Here is a 24,177-nt window from a genome sequence, read left to right on the forward strand (position 1 = left end):
GAACATGTCTATGTTTGTACACAGACTACGTGTCTGTGCAAAACACACAGAGACATGTCCGTTTTTCCCAGCACCACAGATGACAAGTGCCAATACAAGTCTGTGGGTCAAAGAAAAGCACGTACAGCACACGAATGGCGTCAGTGTGCGGTCTTTTTTAACATTGCAAAATGTAGGAGTAGGTTTGTAATTTATTTCTTCATGCATTTGTGAAAAACACTGATGACACCAGTATCGTTTTTTCCCACATTGTTTTATATGAACATGTGAGGGAAAACTTAGTGTAAGATGCCAGGTCTGTTCATGTGATCTTTCACACGTAAGACTTTTCTTTACCTGTCATTTTCAGGGCTTTAGAACCAATTACTATTGTTCTATGAAATTATGTTTTTTAGTTATAATATTTTCAACTAAAAATAGTCATTCTAGAACAAAAGAATACTGTAAGTTAAGGGAGCATCATATCATTGTTAATGAAATTGTTGTACTACATATAGTACTAATATGTGCTCACCACAGCTCATTCTGCTATATTAGTGCTATGATGTGCTATGAAGTTGAGTTAATGCTATGATTTGTAAATTATTTATAACTGGGGCTTTTGTATTTGTACTATAGATGGTATACAGTATATACACACTGATCATCTATGACATTACAACACCTGACAGGTCAAGTTAATAACATTTATTATCTCATGATGATGGTACTTGTCAGGGGATGTATTAGGCTGCAAGTGAAAAATCAGTTCTTGAAGTTGATGTGTTGGAAGCAGGAAAATATAGATACTAGTAAGGCTCTGAGTGACAGACAAAAGAAAAAAATTGTGATGGCTAGAAACTGGGTTGGAGCATCTCCAAAATGGCAAGTCTTGTGTTTTCACGTTATGCAGTGGTTACTATTTAACAAAAGAAAACTGGTGAATCGGTAATAGGGTCGCAGGCACTGAAGGTTCATTGATGCACGAAGAATGTGTATGAGATCCAATGGTCTGCTGATGCACAATCACAATTCTTTCATAGTATCCTCGCTGACCCCTGGCTACTAAAGAGCTAATCAGGGATGTGGAGTCAGAGTTGTGGAGTAGGTGACCATTTTGGTGGAGTTGGAGTCGGTATAAAAGGACCGACTCTGACTCCTAAAATATACAGTAATTTGGGTACTGTAGTTTGATGTAGTATGTGCTGTAAAGTTTTTCATAAGAATTTGGGAAATTTATGAAATGTTATATAAATGTCTATTCTGTTCCTGATCTAAGGATCTGGGCTTTTAGTTGAGATGAATCTGTGCTCCACCTTCTGTACATGCTCAGTAGTGTGGCAGTGCTGTGGAGTCCGAGTTGTGGGGTACGAGTAGGGAGTCAAGGGAAATTGAGGAGTTGGAGTCGGAGGTTTAGCTTACCAACTCCACAGCCCTGGCACTAACAATGGGTATAAGAGCATTAGAACTGGACCATAGATAGGCAATGGAAGAAGATGGCTTCATCTGGTGAATCACGGGGACAGCTGGGTCTGTGAGACTCACTTACCTGGAGAAGAAACAGCACAAAGCACCATAAGAAGAAGGCAAGTCACCGGGGGTAGGAGATGCTCTGGGAAATGTTCTGTGATATCTACAGCAGTCTCGGCATCTCCTATGTGATGAATACAGCAGATTCAGTGTCTCCTATATGATGTGTACAGCAGTCTCAGTGTATCCTATATTATGTATACAGCAGTCTAAGCTTCTCCTATGTGATGTATACAACAGTCTTTGTGTCTTCTATTTGATGTATATACACCAGTCTCAGGGTACTCCATGATATAATGTGTCTCTTAAGTGATATATACAGCAGTCTCATTGTTTCCAATGTGATATATGTATAGCAGTCTTAGTATATTTTATGTGATGTATATAAAGCACTCTCAATGTCTTCTATGCGATGTATACAGCAGTTGCAGTGAATCCTAGGTGATGTATACAAAAGTTTCACTGTCTCTTATGTGATGTACATACAGCAATTTCAGTGTCTCCTATGTGATGTATATAGAGTAGTCTAAGTATGTCCTATGTGATGTATACTGCAGTCTAGATGTCTCTTATGTGATGTATGCAGCAGAGTTTCAGTGTATTCTATGTGATGTACTGTATATACAGCAGTCTCAGGTTATCCTATGTGATGTACATAGAGCAGAGTCTCAGGGTATTCTATGTGATTTATGTATACAGCAGTCTCAGTGTCTTCTATCTGATATATACACCAGTCCCTATGTGATATATATATATATATGTATATATATATATATACCATTCCCAGTGTCTCCACAGTGAATCCTTTCTGATACACTGTATATTCACCAATCTCAGTGAAGCATGTGTGACGTATACAGCAGTTTTGGTTTCCTATGTGATGCATATAGCAGTCTCGGCAGGTCCTATGTGAAGTACATACAGTGATGTCTCAGTGTCTCTTATGTGATGTGCACAGCAGTCTTAGTGTATCATGTTTGATGTATACAGCAGAGTCTCAGTGGCCCCTATGTGATGTATATGTGACGCCCCAGGGTCCTGATCATCACAGTGGCATTGCTTTCCTCACAGGGAGAGTGATGTCATGCTTGGAAGCAGGGGAAGATCTCTTCTATCAGGTAATCACAATGCATACAACATGCTCACACTCCAGGCCAGAAGGGGGTGCTCTGAACCCGGAATAAGGGGAACTTCCTTAATATAGATTCTGGCTTGGAGGAAAAGGCTGGAGCAGTCTGAGGCAGAGAGACGTGTTCAGGGCCGTGCAGCCAGAGTTGCTGCAGCTCCAGAATTGAGAGATACCAAAGGAAGAGCAGTGTTAGTGAGCATGCAGGAGAGTGGAGCACAGGAGAGTGACACCAGGGGAGAATAGCAGCGTTTGGGCTACCTCCCTGGCCGAGCGCAGATTCCGGTAGCTGGAAAACCGAGTTTGAGTCAGACTCTAGGAGGCACATCAGAAACCGTCTGGACAGCTAGATTACATATCACCTGTCTGCCCTAAAACCCAGGAGGCACAGTGGCACATAGAGCCTGGGTCATGATAGAGACCCTATAAAAAGGCTCGAGCCACCTGTCATACGGGTTTGTGTCCTAACCTTCATGGAGGACAGAGAGAATTGTGAGGACCTTGCCAGAAGCCAAAGGCAGTAAGGGACTACAACATCACAGCACTAATAGGAAGGCTTCTAACTCCACCTGGTAAAGAGGACTCTGAATTCGCTTCCAAGCCGGACGGACCCTGCCTGTACCTCTGATCTGGTGCCCTGGACTGCGGTTGCCTAAAACCTTCAGTAAACCAGGTAAAGAGACTGCAAACCTGTGTCTACCATTCTTTACTGCACCACTACCATCCTCATCTATACACAGGGAGCCCTGGGGACCTACTTCGCCTGTAGGAAGTTATACCATCTAGCTGCCATAATATCACCCCAGAGGACCCCTTTAAGCAGCATCAGTCCCCACTGACCGAACACAACAGGTGGCGTCACGAACACAAACTTTATGAAACCCCTAAAAATCTATCCCTTTAATTGGGCACCCAGGGCCACGGACCGGGTCGCAACCACCATGACATCCCCGTTAAGTACCGGACCCAGTACTGAGTACCCAACGGCCCCTGGCGGGGGTTCCATATACATCAGCCTTAGTGTATTCTATATGATGTAGACAGCAGCCTCACTTTATCCTATGTGATGTATACAGCAATCTCAGCAGCCCCAGTGTATCTTATGTGATGGATATACAGCAATCTCAAGATATTCTATGTGATGTATACAGCAGACTTCACACTGCTTGAGTTCTATTAATGTATGAGGAGACACTTTGAGGAGGCATGCACTGAAATATAGACATGCATTGAAATATCAACCCAGAACCAATCAAGGAACAAGGAGTGTATATATAAAATCAGTAAAGTTTATTTATAACAAATACATAAAATCATTCATGTATATACTGGATGCCTCAAGCCAAACTAGAGGACCAGCAGGTAAGAACACACCACAAAGTATTCCATATTACTCAGTCAATATACATTGCATGGCAGGGTTATATGTTCCCTCTGGAAAAGCAACCACACTTCATGGATGGACCTAAATTTACCATGTGTACTTGTATCATATTACTGCTCATATCACCATAAAGATTGCTTCCCTACGTTTCCATATGAAGATCAAATAAGGAAACTGGCTTTGTGCCTAGTGAATAACCACTGTCCAAAGTGCCTAAAGTAGCAAAAATACCTGTGTGGCGTGTGTTCCCTGCTGCGTCTAACCCCGACGCGCGTTTTGCCTATCCTTCTTTCATATCAAAGCAAAGAGTTGACTGAGCTCCAGACTGATTCAAACCTCGAAAAGCAGTTGCAAGTAGCAGCATCATCCATATCACGGGAATATCACATGCCTCATCAAAGAGAAGAAGTTCTGGCCATCATATTGTGGTTGAGTTAATTAAAAGTTTGACCAAATATAGCAGACTAATTTTTAGCTGAGAATTTATATGGCTCACGAATGATGGTATAAATATCCAAATGGCCCTTAGCATAAAAAAGGTTTTCCACCCGTGCCTTTCATGATAAGGAATTCAATGTTGTCCTCCAAAGTTTCAAAACCTCAAACTGATCGAGCATCTTTGGATGTTGGTTGAAAAATAAATCCGATTCTCAGATTGGTAGAGCCATCACGCAAGAACAGAGGTAAGGGGTTTGGAAGTGTTTCACTGTTAGGCCACATTCACATGTTCAGCATTTGGTCAGTATCTTATTTCGGTATTTATAACCCAAAATCAGATGTGGACCAATCAGAGGAAAAGTATAGTAGAAACACGTCACCACTTCTGAATTTTTCACCCAGTCCTGTTTTTAATTACTAATACTGATGTAAAATACTGACCAAATACTGAGTGTGTGAACATGGCCTTAGAAAACTCCTAGAGGACCCTTGAAACTGTGATGCATGGCAGATTAAAACTTCTTTTTCTGAGAATGTATCCTGCAAAGGACATCCAAATCGGTATGTTTAAGGGTCAAATCTGCAGACAGATTTCCTTTAAGTAGTGCAAGGATGGGCCCCGTGGGCTTGTTCTTCCAGTATAAACAAGAAAAAAAGCACACGATCCTTATGTGAGCTTCAAATAAACAAAAAATTACATCAATAAAGTGCAAAATAGTGTGGCACATTTACTATATAACAAAAAGGAGTTCCAATTGCAGCAAATTTTCCATTAGAATCAGGAGCACATTGATAGCAATCACAATTAGGTGGTCAACATAGCCACGTTTCATGAAATCGCCCCTTGCTCAAGCATGTTTTTTTTTTTTTTTCCAACACATCCCACAAATGCTCAACTTGATTGAGACCTGGGGAATTTGAAGAACAAGTCATCACTCTGAGCTCGTTGTCATGTTCCACAAACCATTCCTGAATCATTTTTGTAGTGCAGCAGGGCGCAATGATCTACTGCAAGAAACCACTAACAGGGCCAGAAATATAAAGTAGTGGCCATGGGCGGGTTTGTCGAAGGGAGGCTTGGGGGCTTAGGTAAGTTATACATGTCAAAGTAACATGCACTTTTATGCTAAAACTTGAGGTTTCCTTGTAGAACATTGCCCAGAGTATCACACTGCCCACCACCAGCTTGTCTTGGCCCACAGTTCATCCTGGTGCCGTCCCAAGGTAAGTTGCAAATCCGGTCATCTACATTATATAAAAAATAACATCATGTATATCAGATAAAACAACTTTCTTCCATGCTTGTTGTATTATTGTAGAAGCTTTTAATGGTGGTTAACATTTGCACTTTAGTTAGTCACTTCACTCTTTAGTGGCTTTAATATTATGGTTGATCATGTTTATTGAGGTGCACCAAACATATCATGCCTTGTGTGTCACAATTTACCTTATTTAAAGGGAACTTGTCACCAGGTTTGACAGATATGAGATATGGCCTCCACTGTGTGGAGTATATAGGGACGCGTCATCCACACACAGCAGGAAGGAGGACGGCATGGCAAGAAGAAGGGAGGATCAAGACCAGCGACACCCCCCCCCCCCCGGACCGGACTGCCCTCAGGTGAATATAATAAAAGTTGTTTTTCAGGTTGGTTGTGTGCAGATACACAGCATTATAGTATGCTGTATATCAGCCCTGAAAGATGGTGGCCGCATCTCATAACGGTTAAACCTGGTTACAGGTTTGCTTTAATTTTTGCCAATCCAAAAATTCATGCTTTATATGACCCCGAAGATAAATCTCTCCAGTCGTTTTCAACAGTTCTCCAATAATCTAATCTTAAATACTCACTTGTTTTAAATTAAACCAAGAACAGGGACTTCAAAGTTAAAATGTAAAAAATAAAACTCTAAAATGTTTTTATTGCTACTGTGAAAAGACGTAGACATCATTTTAAGACCGAACACCGTAGACAACTGGGTTCTCGAGAAGTTCAAGGTTTGCAGGTGTACATATAAGCACACAGCGGCCTCATTTGTTTTATGGTCGCTGATCTGAATTCCAGTTAATTGATTCTATCCATTTGATAAGGTTGAGAACATAACCGATGGCGGGGTATTCTTACCAATCCTCTCTTCCTATATACAAGTCTAGAATCATCCAGGGTATGTATGTTCTTTCTCTACAAACCTGACCAGAAAGCCAACTACAGCCAGGAAGCTCCTAATTAATGCTAATTGAATGCTGTGCCGTGTTTGAGATGCCCACAGAGCATCATGCACAGGAGACCCTATGGTGCCCTCATTACAGGCTGTGGGTTGCACTTATGCATCTCACACTGCAGTAAGCTGCGATAGATGACACCATGCCCGCTCGTGTTAGATATAAGGCACAGGTACATGGCATCAGCAATCTATCTCATAAGCCATAAGGGATACACCTTTCCTCCTCCCTTTCGGGGAATAAAGGAGGGACCACAACAAAACCTTCATTCAGAGTCTTAAGATATTATATGGGTGTCCCTTGAAAATCAGCCTGAGATGATAAATAAGAGGAGGGGTACGAGATTGTGGGAGGTGGAAGGTTATAACGAGAAGGAAGGGAAGATAGAGAAGAGCAACAAATCAGGCGGCAGGATAGACCCAGAGACACTAATGTAAAAATGGAATGGGAGAAAGGGGGATGGTGTGACAGGAAAGCAGTGCAGCCGGGTGCTGCTGGATGCCTGGGAGAATGAGCAGCAAGGACTTCTGCAGCAGTCAATTGTGCAGCATTGGTCTGCAAGGCTCAGCTTTGTGTCTGCCGGACACCTTCCTTCATTCATTCGTGCAGATGAGGATGTCAGGAAGAGACATTGATGCTCCTTGGATTGAGGATGCCTGAACCTGAAAGCTGGACCACATAGAAGAGACATGATAGCGGCACCAGCGCCAGCTTCCACACACATCCTACCAGACAAAACAACACTCCTCTAGGAAGACATCCACCAATAAATCAGACTCGATCACACACACACACAACAGTCTGCGTTACTCAACATCCTAAGAACGATACGGTCAATTCTCCACATCCACACCGCAATCAATTCGCGACACCCGTTATATGTCTTCACTGTCATATTATATAGGCATATACCACCAGATTTATTTTTTCCTTTTTTAACACACATTTACGGTTAATTTAAAAAAAAAAAAAACCTGAGAGCAGCTGTTGTCGCTGACAGGCACAAATGACTGTTTGCCTATAGCACCACACATAGGCATTTCGCTGCAGGAAAGATCACATTAAGGCACACGTTGGAAATATTATGACACAGCCAAACTGAGCAGAGTTATAATAACACCCCAGTGAGCTGTGCATTTCCAGTACAGCAAAAGAGCCCATCAGGCGACACATGCACAGAACATCGAACAATATGATATTAGCGCTATAGTACTGTTATTCTGCGCTGCGCATATATCAATCGTCATACCGCACACCTAGACAACCTTCACCCACCAACAAAATAATCTGCCCATTCTTGCCTAATCTACCGTCCAGTCTGAGCTACAGGTAAGTGGTGGGAGACCAGGAAAAAGGCCAAGGGAGGGGAGACTGGCAAGTTCTGGATGAGGGGAGCACAAGGCTCAGCGGTAGGGGGGAAACACTTGGAGTCCATTAACACTAATCTTTTTTTCTTCCCATCCTTGTGGCATTCACATTAAGCATGGGGAAGGTCATTAGGAACTCATGGAGCTTGCATTTGCACATTTAGGGATTCTGTGATTTATTTTTATGTCTTGTGAGCACAAACACAAGAGAAAAGGAAAAATAGAAATAGTGGTTAAAGTCCGGCACCAAAAACGCCTTACGTGTTTTAGCATGGGCTCTAATTAAGAACTCGTGGGAAGTCAAAATGCACAAGCGGCCATGTGCCTCCAATTCCTTGTTTTTGTGATTCCTTGTTTTTTTAAGGAGACGGAAATAAAATTAATATTTTTATTTTTTCAATTGGTGCCAGGACGGTAACTATTATTTTTATTTTTCCGCTGCCGCTGTTTACTCAAGTATGTAGATTGGCCTGGAGTTGTGTAAGCATTGGATAGATTTCTCATGCATTTCTCCATTTAGCGATGAGCTGAATTTTTTACCTATTTTTGTGTTTACATTATTAAGTGTGTGTGATCCTTACCGTAGAGGAGTAATATTAACATCTTCAAGTCATTGGCCTCAAGTTTGTGCACAGATTACAAAATTAACATGACAGATCAGTTATATTGTAATATGGAGCTTAAGGTATTGGCTTATCTAATATATAATTGCCTAGAATACTACTTCCTGCAATTTGTGCCAACTTCTGTGGCTTTGTCCGGAGCTAATGTCCGGAGCTAATGTCCGGAGCTAATGTCCGGAGCTAATGTCCGGAGCTAATGTGCGGAGATAATGTCCGGAGCTAATGTCCGGAGCTAATGTCCGGAGCTAATGTCCGGAGCTAATGTCCGGAGCTAATGTCCGGAGATAAGTGATGTCAACAGTGTCCAGTGTCTGATTGGTTGCCGCCTGCTGCGAGCGACCAATCAGAAACGTGCCGTACTGTGACACACTCCGCCCGCCATTTTGGTGTGATTTTTGAATTTTTACCTCACAGCAAGTTTCTACTGCGTGGAGGCGGGCCCAGTGACGTTGCTCTTCAAGCTCCTGCCGAATTTCGTCAAAAAAATGATAATACCATTTACCAAAACTATATATATTTAGTTGTGAAGTGGTTCAGTGACATTTTCACACCAATTTTGAACTTTTGTTTGGTGTTTTTTCCATATACTGCCTATTATTTTTGTTCTTTCTTACTATTATTTATTAATTGTATTATTCTTACATTTGAATAAATAAAGTATATATGGATTCTAGACTCCCGATTCTTTAGAATCGGGCTGCCATCTAGTAGTTAATATTTAAAGTGGTTGTCCATTTTCTCATCCAGCTGGCCCATAGACTGGTACTGGAATTACTTACCTATTGAAGTCCTTGCTGCTCCTGTGCCACCTCACTCCACAGCGGAGATGTGCCGTCTGCAACACCTGACCGCTGCAGCCAATCACTCGCCTCATTGGTGATACAGCAGACCACCTGGCTGTGTAAACAAACAGTGGTCGGGAGCAATAAAGAGGTGGCGCTGCAGTGGCAGAGGCTTACACAGCTGAGTAATGCTTTTTCTAGTACTTTAGAGCCCCAACACTCTGAGGGCCAAATTGGCCTTAAAATTAGTAGCTACTTTTATGTGTATGGGACTTAGTTTTCACTCGTATTGCCAAAAGGAACAATAAAATGTCCAAGGTTGTATCTGTGTCGCGACTCGCACTTTTATTTTTGTTTTGTTTTTTTATGGAAAACTGGAAAAATCTAAAAATTATAAAGTCCAAAGAAAGTATTAAAGATCTACATTTTTCTCTTTTGGGTTCATTCCCTGTGGCCCATAAAAATGTATGTGAAAAACACAATACAAATACATTGTGTTGACCTGGTCTTAAAATCAGCTTCCAACCTCGTGCATATGGGCATATTCTTGCTCCATATAACCTCTAAGACTTTTACTGTTCTGGTATGTATTATATGTGTAACGTATTATTCTATATGTTGAGTTAGAGTCTATATCTGATTATTGACCAATTTGCAGCTTTGTATGCCGAATGAAGGAGCTTTTATGCCATAATACTGTGGAATATGGCTCCATATGAAGAGCCTGAGCTCAGTACGAGTCTCTTTGTGCTACTGTACATCCTCCTATACACAGCTCTGTGCTATGCCTTTGTCCTATTTCATCCGTCTAGAGACTTGCTGCTAATAATCCAGGTTCATATTTTACATGAATCCACTTTACTTTATTAGGTCTTTGCATAAGAATACATAATTTGTGCCCTTGTGATTGGAGAGCTATATTTTTTCCAGCATTTAATTGTAAGTAACATTAAAGGAAAAGTTAATTTTGGTAATTATACTGTTATTCTGCATAGTTGAATATTATTGTACTTGAATCTCGTGGTGAAGTGTGGTTTGCTCCCATAACATAAATAATGCCTAAATACCCCCTTTAGCAAGTACTATTGCCCCCTTCGGATTGTCCCACCAAAAGTAATAATGCCACCTTTGAGTCACTCCGGCAAAAAAATAAGGTTTAAACTCACCTAATCCTCTTCTTCTCTATACAGAGAGGAAGTCGGCACAGTTGCTGCAACGCAGTGACATCATTGTGGATCGCCCCCATGGGGCCGTGGGGTACTCGGTATCGGGTCCTGCTGTTCCCAGGGGGATGTCACGGTGGCTGACCCGGTCCGTGGCCCTGGGACGTCCGTGTAAAAGGGAAAGGTCTTTAAAGGGATATAGTTTGTGTTTGTGATGTCACCTGTGGCATTTGGTCAGGGTGACCGACGCTGCTTTAAGGGGTCCGCTGGGGTGATGTTATGGCAGCTAGATGGTATACCTTCCCACAGGTGAAGTATGTCCCCAGGGCTTCCAGGTGGGTAGATGATGGTATGGTGAGAGGCGCAGAGAAGAACGAGGACACCAGGTTGCAGTCTCTTTACCTTTACTGAAGACTTCAGCATCAACAGTCCAGAGCACCAGATCACAGGGCAGGCAGAGTCCGGCCGCTTTGGAGGCAAGTCCAGAGTCCCCTTGTCCAGGTGGAAATCAGTAGCCTTCCCTTGCGCTGTAGTGGTATAGTCCCTTACTGCCTATGGCTTCACATAAGGGTCTCACAGATGTGGTGTCTCTCTCTCTGTCCCCCGTAGTCAGATAGGATAAAACCCATATGACTGGTGGCTTGAGCCTGTTTATAGGGACTCTATTACGCCCCGGCCTCTGACGGGTGCCACCGTGCCTCCTGGGTGTAGGTGCGGACAGGTAACTTGCAATTAGCTGTCCTGCCGGTCTCTGAAGTAAAGCATAAAGATCCTTATTCCCTCGGTGTTCTGGTACCAGGATTTTGCACCTCAGAAGGAGGCAGCCTGTGCAGGGCTGGTCCCCTTCTGGTATCCTCTTCTTTGCTTTGACTTCCTTCACGCTCACTGCAGTACAGTTCTGCCTTCTGAATGTCTCTTCCCAGGAGCTGTAGCACTTCAGGCTACATGGCTCCTCTGCTTCCTTTCTCTCTGTCTCTCTGACAGGAACTGACCCTTTCCCTCCAGATCAGGATATTCTTATCGAGGAGTTCACCTTAAACAGGCTTAGAGCTCCCCCTTCTGGTTTGGAGTGTGAACATGTTGCATGTTTGTGGTACCTGGATGCAGTTATCCTTCTTTGCCTCCAAACGTAGCATCACTCTCCTTGAGAGAAAAGCAATACCACTGCGATGACCAGGACCCTGGGGTGCCGCAATTGCACCACCTGAGGTGGGACAATAAAGTTTTATAGGCATTGGTATACACCAGCTGGCAGCCTACCGGTGTTGTGAATTCTGTGGCTCAATTCAATCCTGTGGTCACAAGTGGTACTGCAGCTTCTGAGCTTCCTCCCTCAGGTGTTCTGGTGAGCTCGTTAACTGCTTCATTACTTAACTCCGCCTGATGCTGCTATCCTTGCTCCTTGTCAATGTTTCAGTGTTGGATCTGAGCTTCTCCTGATTGTTCCTGTGACCTGCTGCTCTGTATAGCTAAGTGCCTTTTGCTTTTTTTTGTTGCTTTTTTTCTGTCCAGCTTGTCTTTTGTTTTGCTGGAAGCTCTGAGACGCAAAGGGTGTACCGCCGTGCCGTTAGTTCGGCACGGTGGGTTTTTTTTGCCCCCTTTGCGTGGTTTTGCTTTAGGGTTTTTTGTAGACTGCAAAGTTCGCTTTACTGTCCTCGCTCTGTCCTAGAATATCGGGCCCCACTTTGCTGAATCTATTTCATCCCTACGTTTTGTCTTTTCATCTTACTCACAGTCATTATATGTGGGGGGCTGCCTTTTCCTTTGGGGAATTTCTCTGGGGCAAGTCAGGCCTATTTTTCTATCTTCAGGCTAGCTAGTTTCTTAGGCTGTGCCGAGTTGCCTAGGTAGTTGTTAGGCGCAATCCACAGCCGCTTTTAGTTGTGTTTAGGATAGGATCAGGTGTGCAGTCTACAGAGTTTCCACGTCTCAGAGCTCGTTCTTGTATTTTTGGGTATTTGTCAGATCACTGTGTGCGCTCTGATCGCTAAGCACACTGTGTTTCTGGATTGCCTTCATAACACCTGTCATTAGCAAACATAACAGTACAAGGAGCCAAACTAATGATTCTCAATAGAGGGAAAGAAAAAGTTCTGACATCATTTTTTTTTTTTTTTTTTTTCTGCTCTGTGTTCATTTTTTTTTTTCCCCTAGACATTTGGGTTATTCTGGACACAGGTGTGGACATGGATATTCAGGGTCTGTGCTCTTCAATGGATAATCTCGTTATAAATGTACAAAAAATTCAAGATACTATTGATCAGAAATCTATGTTAGAACCAAGAATTCCTATTCCTGATTTGTTTTTTGGAGATAGAACTAAGTTTCTAAGTTTCAAAAATAATTGTAAGCTATTTCTGGCCTTGAAACCTCATTCTTCTGGTAATCCTATTCAACAGGTTTTGATTATTATTTCTTTTTTGCTCGGCGACCCTCAAGACTGGGCATTTTCTCTTGCGCCAGGAGACCCTGCATTGAGTAGTGTCGATGCGTTTTTCCTGGCGCTCGGATTGCTGTACGATGAGCCTAATTCAGTGGATCAGGCTGAGAAAAATTTGCTGGCTTTGTGCCAGGGTCAGGATGATATAGAAGTATATTGTCAGAAATTTAGGAAATGGTCAGTACTCACTCTGTGGAATGAATCTGCGCTGGCAGCTTTGTTCAGAAAGGGTCTCTCTGAGGCTCTTAAGGATGTCATGGTGGGATTTCCTATGCCTGCTGGTTTGAATGAGTCTTTGTCTTTGGCCATTCAGATCGGTCGACGCTTGCGCGAGCGTAAATCTGTGCACCATTTGGCGGTACTGCCTGAGGTTAAACCTGAGCCTATGCAGTGCGATAGGACTATGACTAGAGTTGAACGGCAGGAATACAGACGTCTGAATGGTCTGTGTTTCTACTGTGGTGATTCCACTCATGCTATTTCTGATTGTCCTAAGCGCACTAAGCGGTCCACTAGGTCTGCCGTCATTGGTACTGTACAGTCCAAATTCCTTCTGTCCATTACCTTGATATGCTCTTTGTCGTCGTTTTCTGTCATGGCGTTTGTGGATTCGGGCGCTGCCCTGAATCTGATGGATTTGGATTATGCTAAACGTTGTGGGTTTTTCTTGGAGCCTTTGCGGTGTCCTATTCCATTGAGAGGAATTGATGCTACACCTTTGGCCAAGAATAAACCTCAATACTGGGCCCAGCTGACCATGTGCATGGCTCCTGCACATCAGGAAGTTATTCGCTTTCTGGTGTTGCATAATCTGCATGATGTGGTCGTGTTGGGGTTGCCATGGCTACAAACCCATAATCCAGTATTGGATTGGAATTCCATGTCGGTATCCAGCTGGGGTTGTCAGGGGGTACATGGTGATGTTCCATTTTTGTCGATTTCGTCATCCACCCCTTCTGAGGTCCCAGAGTTCTTGTCTGATTATCAGGATGTATTTGAAGAGCCCAAGTCCGATGCTCTACCTCCGCATAGGGATTGTGATTGTGCTATCAATTTGATTCCTGGTAGTAAATTCCCTAAAGGTCGATTATTTAATTTATCCGTGCCCGAACACGCCGCTATGCGCAGTTATGTGAAGGAATCCCTGGAGAAGGGACATATTCGCCCATCGTCATCACCACTGGGAGCAGGGTTCTTCTTTGTAGCCAAGAAGGATGGTTCGCTGAGACCGTGTATTGATTACCGCCTTCTTAATAAGATCACTGTTAAATTTCAGTATCCCTTGCCATTGTTATCTGACTTGTTTGCTCGGATTAAGGGGGCTAGTTGGTTCACTAAGATAGATCTTCGTGGTGCGTATAATCTGGTGAGAATCAGGCAAGGAGATGAATGGAAAACTGCATTCAATACGCCCGAGGGTCATTTTGAGTATCTAGTGATGCCGTTCGGACTTGCCAATGCTCCATCTGTGTTTCAGTCTTTTATGCATGACATCTTCCGTGAGTATCTGGATAAATTCCTGATTGTTTACTTGGATGACATTTTGATCTTCTCAGATGATTGGGAGTCTCATGTGAAGCAGGTCAGAATGGTTTTTCAGGTCCTGCGTGCTAACTCTTTGTTTGTGAAGGGATCAAAGTGTCTCTTCGGTGTGCAGAAAGTTTCATTTTTAGGGTTCATCTTTACCCCTTCTACTATCGAGATGGATCCAGTTAAGGTCCAAGCCATCCAGGATTGGATTCAGCCGACATCTCTGAAAAGTCTGCAAAAGTTCCTGGGCTTTGCTAATTTTTATCGTCGCTTCATCTGTAATTTTTCTAGCAGTGCCAAACCATTGACCGATTTGACCAAGAAGGGTGCTGATTTGGTTAATTGGTCTTCTGCTGCTGTGGAAGCTTTTCAGGAGTTGAAGCGTCGTTTTTGTTCTGCCCCTGTGTTGTGTCAGCCAGATGTTTCTCTTCCATTCCAGGTCGAGGTTGATGCTTCTGAGATTGGAGCAGGGGCGGTTTTGTCACAGAGAGGTTCTGATTGCTCAGTGATGAAACCATGTGCTTTCTTTTCCAGGAAGTTTTCGCCCGCTGAGCGTAATTATGATGTGGGCAATCGAGAGTTGCTGGCCATGAAGTGGGCATTCGAGGAGTGGCGTCATTGGCTTGAAGGAGCTAAGCATCGCGTGGTGGTATTGACTGATCATAAGAACTTGACTTATCTCGAGTCTGCCAAGCGCTTGAATCCTAGACAGGCCCGTTGGTCGTTATTTTTTGCCCGCTTCGACTTTGTAATTTCGTACCTTCCGGGCTCTAAAAATGTGAAGGCGGATGCTCTGTCTAGGAGTTTTGTGGCCGACTCTCCGGGTTTATCTGAGCCAGCGGGTATCCTCAAGGAAGGAGTCATTGTGTCTGCCATCTCCCCTGATTTGCGGCGGGTGCTGCAAAAATTTCAGGCGAATAAACCTGATCGTTGTCCAGCAGAGAAACTGTTCGTCCGTGATAGGTGGACTAATAAACTTATCTCTGAACTTCATTGTTCGGTGTTGGCTGGTCATCCTGGAATCTTTGGTACCAGAGAGTTAGTGGCTAGATCCTTCTGGTGGCCATCTCTGTCACGGGATGTACGTACTTTTGTGCAGTCCTGTGGGATTTGTGCTAGGGCTAAGCCCTGCTGTTCTCGTGCCAGTGGGTTGCTTTTGCCCTTGCTGGTCCCAAAGAGGCCTTGGACACATATTTCGATGGATTTCATTTCTGACCTTCCCGTTTCTCAAAAGATGTCAGTCATTTGGGTGGTCTGTGATCGCTTTTCTAAAATGGTCCATCTGGTGCCCTTGGCTAAATTGCCTTCCTCCTCTGATTTGGTACCTTTGTTCTTTCAGCATGTGGTTCGGTTGCATGGCATTCCTAAGAATATTGTTTCTGACAGAGGTTCCCAGTTTGTTTCAAGGTTTTGGCGAGCCTTTTGTGGTAGGATGGGCATTGACCTATCCTTTTCCTCGGCTTTCCATCCTCAGACTAATGGCCAGACCGAACGAACCAATCAGACCTTGGAAACATATCTGAGATGTTTTGTTTCTGCAGACCAGGATGATTGGGTGTCCTTTTTGCCGTTGGCTGAGTTCGCCCTTAATAATCGGGCCAGCTCGGCTACCTTGGTTTCTCCATTTTTTTGCAATTCTGGGTTCCATCCTCGTTTCTCTTCAGGACAGGTTGAGTCTTCGGACTGTCCTGGTGTGGATTCTGTGGTGGATAGGTTGCAGCAGATCTGGACTCAGGTAGTGGACAATTTGATCTTGTCCCAGGAGAAAGCTCAACTTTTCGCTAATCGCAGACGCCGTGTGGGTCCCCGACTTCGTGTTGGGGATCTGGTTTGGTTATCTTCTCGTCATATTCCTATGAAGGTTTCCTCTCCTAAATTTAAACCTCGTTTTATTGGTCCGTATAGGATTTCTGAGGTTCTCAATCCTGTGTCTTTTCGTTTGACCCTCCCAGACTCCTTTTCCATACATAATGTATTCCATAGGTCGTTGTTGCGGAGATACGTGGCACCTATGCTTCCATCTGTTGAGCCTCCTGCCCCGGTTTTGGTGGAGGGGGAATTGGAGTATATTGTGGAGAAGATTTTGGATTCTCGTGTTTCTAGACGGAAACTCCAGTATCTGGTTAAATGGAAGGGTTATGCTCAGGAAGATAATTCCTGGGTTTTTGCCTCTGATGTTCATGCTTCCGATCTTGTTCGTGCCTTTCATGCGGCTCATCCTGGTCGGCCTGGGGGCTCTGGTGAGGGTTCGGTGACCCCTCCTCAAGGGGGGGGTACTGTTGTGAATTCTGTGGCTGAATTCACTCCTGTGGTCACAAGTGGTACTGCAGCTTCTGAGCTTCCTCCCTCAGGTGTTCTGGTGAGCTCGTTAACTGCTTCATTACTTAACTCCGCCTGATGCTGCTATCCTTGCTCCTTGTCAATGTTTCAGTGTTGGATCTGAGCTTCTCCTGATTGTTCCTGTGACCTGCTGCTCTGTATAGCTAAGTGCCTTTTGCTTTTTTTTGTTGCTTTTTTTCTGTCCAGCTTGTCTTTTGTTTTGCTGGAAGCTCTGAGACGCAAAGGGTGTACCGCCGTGCCGTTAGTTCGGCACGGTGGGTTTTTTTTGCCCCCTTTGCGTGGTTTTGCTTTAGGGTTTTTTGTAGACTGCAAAGTTCGCTTTACTGTCCTCACTCTGTCCTAGAATATCGGGCCCCACTTTGCTGAATCTATTTCATCCCTACGTTTTGTCTTTTCATCTTACTCACAGTCATTATATGTGGGGGGCTGCCTTTTCCTTTGGGGAATTTCTCTGGGGCAAGTCAGGCCTATTTTTCTATCTTCAGGCTAGCTAGTTTCTTAGGCTGTGCCGAGTTGCCTAGGTAGTTGTTAGGCGCAATCCACAGCCGCTTTTAGTTGTGTTTAGGATAGGATCAGGTGTGCAGTCTACAGAGTTTCCACGTCTCAGAGCTCGTTCTTGTATTTTTGGGTATTTGTCAGATCACTGTGTGCGCTCTGATCGCTAAGCACACTGTGTTTCTGGATTGCCTTCATAACACCTGTCATTAGCAAACATAACAACCGGACAGAGAAGAGTGGTGGGTATCGGTGATACTTATCAAATCTGTGCTCGCCCAGAGAACTGGGGAACTTGGCCAGAAGTCAGGGCATATGTTCTGCGTGGATCTTCAGTGCTGTTACTAAGGGCACAGAATTTTAAATGAATTAGTATCTGTGTGCATCTGAATTCATTGGTGTACAATTTATTACAAGTACACTTCACTTCGGAAAAAAAACCATAATAATTTGATGATCTCTTTTACACAAAAGCATATATGGGAGAATTCGGACAGAGCTAAAAGCAAATGTTACAGTAAGTACTTGTCTGGCTCAAATATCCCCATCTCAAGTAATAAGTCTCTCTAACCAGGCAAAGCAAGTTTTTACTAATTCAGTCATCTTCATTGCGTAGCTATGGTTCTCCAAAGACACACATGACCTCTACCATTAGCCTAACAGGGCTTATAACAAAGAGTTCAAAGCAGAGAACCCTTCTAACTAAAATCCATTACTGATGAAGTGTAACAAGTGCACTAGCTTGTATAGCTTCTATTGAAAAAGAACTGGGGAGGATGGGGCTTGGGTCGTGCTTCCCCTTCTCACACACTTTCTCAGACTTTGGCTTTGGTAACTGTGTTTGCATTACAATGACAAGTCTCTAGAAAGATCAGTGATCACAATGAGATTATACATCACATCTCTGGACATCGGTCAAAAAACCAGAACAGCTGAAACTTAGAAAACCTGCGCCAAGACCATGCATCCTCAAATACCCCAAATGTAGAATACGTGCGCCTCAAATATCCCAAACGTAGAAAACCTGCGCCACAACCGTGTTTCCTCAAATACCCCAAACGTAGAAAACCTGTGCCACCACCGTGCATCCTCAAATACCCTAAATGTAGAAAACCTGTGCCATCACCATGCATTCTCAAATACCCCAAACATAGAAATCCTGCGCCACAACCATGTTTCCTCAAATATCCCAAACGTAGAAAACCTGTGCCACAACCATGCACCCTCAAATATCTCAAATGTAGAAAACCTGTGCCACAACCATGCACCCTCAAATACTCCAAAACGTATAAAACCTGCTCCACCACCATGCACCCTCAAATACCCCAAACGTATAAAACCTGTGCCACAACAATGCATCCTCAAATATCCCAAACATATAAAACCTGTGCCACCACCATGCATCCTCAAATACCCCAAACGAAAAAACCCTATGCCACCACCATGCATCCTCAAATACCCCAAATGTAGAAAACCTGTGCCACCACCATGCATCCTCAAATATCCCAAATGTAGAAAACCTGTGCCACCACCATGCATCCTCAAATATCCCAAATGTAGAAAACATGTGCCACCACCATGCATCCTCAAATATCCCAAATGTAGAAAACCTGTGCCACCACCATGCATCCTCAAATACCCCAAATGTAGAAAACCTGTGCCACCACCATGCATCCTCAAATATCCCAAATGTAGAAAACCTGTGCCACCACCATGCATCCTCAAATACCCCAAATGTAGAAAACCTGTGCCACCACTATGCATCCTCAAATATCCCAAACATATAAAACCTGTGCTACAACCATGCATCCTCAAATACCCCAAACGTATAAAACCTGTGCCACCACCATGCATCCTCAAATACCCCAAATGTAGAAAACCTGTGCCACCACCATGCATCCTCAAATATCCCAAATGTAGAAAACCTGTGCCACCACCATGCATCCTCAAATACCCCAAATGTAGAAAACCTGTGCCACCACCATGCATCCTCAAATATCCCAAACGTATAAAACCTGTGCCACAACCATGCATCCTCAAATACCCCAAACGTATAAAACCTATGCCACCACCATGCATCCTCAAATATCCCAAATGTAGAAAACCTGTGCCACCACCATGCATCCTCAAATATCCCAAACGTATAAAACCTGTGCCACAACCATGCACCCTCAAATACCCCAAATGTAGAAAACCTGTGCCACCACCATGCATCCTCAAATACCCCAAACGTATAAAACCTATGCCACCACCATGCATCCTCAAATACCCCAAATGTAGAAAACCTGTGCCACCACCATGCATCCTCAAATACCCCAAACGTATAAAACCTGTGCCACCACCATGCACCCTCAAATATCCCAAAGGTATAAAACCTGTGCCACCACCATGCATCCTCAAATACCCCAAACGTAGAAAACCTGTGCCACCACCATGCATTCTCAAATACCCCAAACGTATAAAACCTGTGCCACCACCATGCATCCTCAAATACCCCAAACGTATAAAACCTGTGCCACCACCATGCATCCTCAAATACCCCAAACGTAGAAAACCTGTGCCACCACCATGCATCCTCAAATATCCCAAACGTATAAAACCTGTGCCACCACCATGCATCCTCAAATGCCCCAAACGTATAAAACCTGTGCCACCACCATGCATCCTCAAATACCCCAAACGTATAAAACCTGTGCCACCACCATGCATCCTCAAATACCCCAAACGTAGAAAACTTTTGCCACCACCATGCATCCTCAAATACCCCAAACGTATAAAACCTGTGCCACCACCATGCATTCTCAAATACCCCAAACGTATAAAACCTGTGCCACCACCATGCATCCTCAAATACCCCAAACGTATAAAACCTGTGCCACCACAATGCATCCTCAAATATCCCAAACATATAAAACCTGTGCCACCACCATGCATCCTCAAATGCCCCAAACGTATAAAACCTGTGCCACCACCATGCATCCTCAAATACCCCAAACGTATAAAACCTGTGCCACCACAATGCATCCTCAAATATCCCAAACGTATAAAACCTGTGCCACCACCATGCATCCTCAAATGCCCCAAACGTATAAAACCTGTGCCACCACCATGCATCCTCAAATACCCCAAACGTATAAAACCTGTGCCACCACCATGCATCCTCAAATACCCCAAACGTATAAAACCTGTGCCACCACCATGCATCCTCAAATGCCCCAAACGTATAAAACCTGTGCCACCACCATGCATCCTCAAATACCCCAAACGTATAAAACCTGTGCCACCACCATGCATCCTCAAATATCCCAAACGTATAAAACCTGTGCCACCACCATGCATCCTCAAATACCCCAAACGTATAAAACCTGTGCCACCACCATGCATCCTCAAATGCCCCAAACGTATAAAACCTGTGCCACCACCATGCATCCTCAAATACCCCAAACGTATAAAACCTGTGCCACCACCATGCATCCTCAAATATCCCAAACGTATAAAACCTGTGCCACCACCATGCATCCTCAAATACCCCAAACGTATAAAACCTGTGCCACCACCATGCATCCTCAAATACCCCAAACGTATAAAACCTGTGCCACCACCATGCATCCTCAAATATCCCAAACGTATAAAACCTGTGCCACCACCATGCATCCTCAAATACCCCAAACGTAGAAAACCTGTGCCACCACCATGCATCCTCAAATGCCTAGTGACTGATTCGTTTCTGTATTAAAATATTACTACAAACATTATTTAGTCCATATTTAGCAATACTGTGTTATTCTATATGCTGCATATGATTAAGGCTGCATTCACACTGGCAGTTTTCTCTCCTATAATTCTTTGGAATAAAATGTACAGAAATGTACAGTAACCATTGATTCTACTGGGATTTCTGTGCCATCGGGAGGCTTTAGATTTCACTCAGATAGGTCTTTTGGCAGAATAGTTGTCTACTGCAAAAACAAGTGAAAACTTGATCAATAGCATTAAACAGCATTAAAGTCATTCAATAGCGAGAATAAACAGATATCGATTGTGCAAACCTGAGCAATAGCATTAAAGTCATTTATTAGCGTGCCCAAACATGTGCACGAATACGTATTGATTGTACACTAGGGGTATGGGCACCCTGAGCCCTTGTGTTAGAGGGAATCTGTCACCAGGATTTTGTCCCTCAAAGCAGCATGATTTAGGGGCAGAGACCCTGATTCCAGCGCCGTGCACCTTATTGGGCTACTTGCTGCAGTTTTTATAAAATCACTGTTTTATCTGCTGTAGAGCTACCTTTTGACTGAATACTGTGCTCTGTATAACCTTGTTCACACCTCTGACCGGCAGCTTTCTGCCAATGCAATCAGTGATGGGCACAGAGCTCATGAATATGGCAGCAGGTTTACTAGTGATCTAAAATCAACAGATGTCCAATGATACCTAGGGCACATCATCAAACTGAAACAACATGTCCCGTACCAATAGATGTGTAGGATAAAGAAGAGATCCCAATCAATCTAATCAAAAATAATATTTATTAATTAATTAAGCCACAATGACAATGAACAACATTAATAAAAAAAGCAAAATGCCGTTTAGGGGACGCTAGAATACATCGTGAAAAATTCATCATAGATAAAAGGGGCAAGGGTAAATGTAAGAGAAGTTTCTATATATTATAGATGGTATACATGGTATTCGCACATAATCATGCATATAAACCCCTTTTTGAATGACATTATATCTGCAAAAACAGTGATGCTATTCTATACACTCGTAGGGTATAACCAGGCAATGCATCCAAACAGATGATAACAACATAATTACCAGATGTTAGATGGTGATCCTAGCGTCCCCTCACCCCTCATATATCTGTGATAGATCAGGTTGGGGTGTGATAAGCGAGTTCAGCAGCTGAGCCTGCTCCACACAGGGCTGATGCCGTCTGTGTTACGCAGCCGGCAACTGCTTCTAACAGTAACAACTAGAACTACTGGTAACACCCTAAATGTCACAGTTAATCACTGCCAGTAGCATTTAAACTGTATGGTTCTGCTAGAGGTCCGTTCCAGGTCACACCCCACTGCAACGTAATCACTGGGTGCCTATGGTTTGCCTTATGGCAGCTGGAGGCTAACTGAAGGACTCATCATCATCACTGCCAATTTGGTTTTCCTGTAAAGTCTTGTGTGTGGCTAAACCTCAAAGGAAAAGCACTCCAATAAATATTTTTTAAATAAATCTGTGTATATGTGTATGCAATCTACAGGGTGGGCCATTTATATGGATATACACGGGTGAGCCATGTTTATGGATACCCCTAAATAAAATGGGAATGGTTGGTGATATCAATTTCCTGTTTGTGGCACATTAGTATATGGGAGGTGGAAAACTTTTCAAGATGGGTGGTGACCATGGCGGCCATTTTGAAGTCGGCCATTTTTTAATGCAACTTTATAAATGGCCAACCATATTGCATACATATAAATTGCCCACCCTGTTGTATACATATAAATGGCCCACCCTGTAGTGTGTGTTTGTTAATAAACTTGCCTATCGCCTCCTTCTCCAGGATCGAGCGTCGCTCCTCTCCTCTTCTCAGTGAGGTCACGGCACTTCAGACTATCCGGCTTGCTCTATGCATGACCCGGAAGTGGTTTTCACAAAGTAAGTCTATGGGTCATCATTCTGACACCCTATAGTTTCACGTTTTAAAACCCAATTTCAGGTCACCCAGAGCGCAGTGTATCCCCTAGAGTCTGCAGAGGGGTGGCGTCACTGAGAAGAGGAGCAGAACGGCACTGGCTTCCGAAAACAGCAGTGGTAGGTGAGTATATTAGCATACACACTACACTACATTACATGCACATATACACAAATTTATTTTAAAAAATCTTCAATGCAGTGCTTCTTTAAGACGATATAATGTGATTTTAAAGGGAGTGTAGTTTTTTCATAATTTTACACTACTTATAATATACTGAAAAACAAGAAAAAAATCCATGGTAAAATAAATGGTGCTAAAGAAATAAACTGTCATATGGCTGTCAGGAGAATAATTAAAAAAAAATATGGCTCTTAGAGGTACAGAGATAAATAGAAGGGGATAGAAGACAGAGTACAAAATGCAAAAATAATAAATCACCCAGTTATTATGGAATGATAATGGCAGCGTCTGACTATTGTTTAGAATGAACAGAAAAGGATCAGCGAGAAAAAAGTCTCAAAACGGAGGACCATAGGGCAACCGAAGAAAATGTGAGAACAGAGTCCTGCAAAACTGATTCTCATAATAAAAATAATTTTTTTCCGATACTCAAATTTTGTTAAAAAACATTAAAAATTGGAAATGCAACCTAGCCACAAAAAAGATGAGAAAAAGCGCAAACACTGAACGTGATAATGATTTTGTAAACTATATACAATAATACAAGTTATACAGGATAACAAACATCGTATAATGACCCAACAGACAGACTAAAGTAGAATGGGGATAATAAAGATATGAAGATGTGGTGATATTAAATACAATATCATCTATACTGGTCATAATGATCATATGACCAATCTGAAGTACAGTGTAAAGATTAGGTAAAGTGCATAGTGCAAATAGAATCAATAGGATATATAGACAAAATAACTCTATTAATACAGTATCCAGTTATATATCAATTCTGTCCGTTTCCATCTGAAGGCAAAAATATATAGAGAAAATTTGTTTCACAGTATGATAACATCAATAAAATTCAGCCTTCAAAG

The 24,177-nt window shown here is 43.1% G+C and overlaps 1 protein-coding gene across 1 annotated transcript in view; it reads left to right on the forward strand.

Annotated features, from left to right (window-relative positions):
* Positions 1-7,114: 7,114 nt before the first annotated feature.
* MINAR1 (membrane integral NOTCH2 associated receptor 1) overlaps positions 7,115-24,177 on the forward strand; it is a 235,533-nt gene continuing 218,470 nt past the window's right edge. Inside the window, exon 1 of the mRNA XM_069766479.1 lies at positions 7,115-8,010. The gene's annotated coding sequence lies outside the window, so the exon portion shown is untranslated. The remainder of the gene's footprint in view (positions 8,011-24,177) is intronic.

Source organism: Ranitomeya imitator, chromosome 4 (assembly GCF_032444005.1).
Source record: "Ranitomeya imitator isolate aRanImi1 chromosome 4, aRanImi1.pri, whole genome shotgun sequence".
Taxonomy (NCBI): domain Eukaryota; kingdom Metazoa; phylum Chordata; class Amphibia; order Anura; family Dendrobatidae; genus Ranitomeya; species Ranitomeya imitator.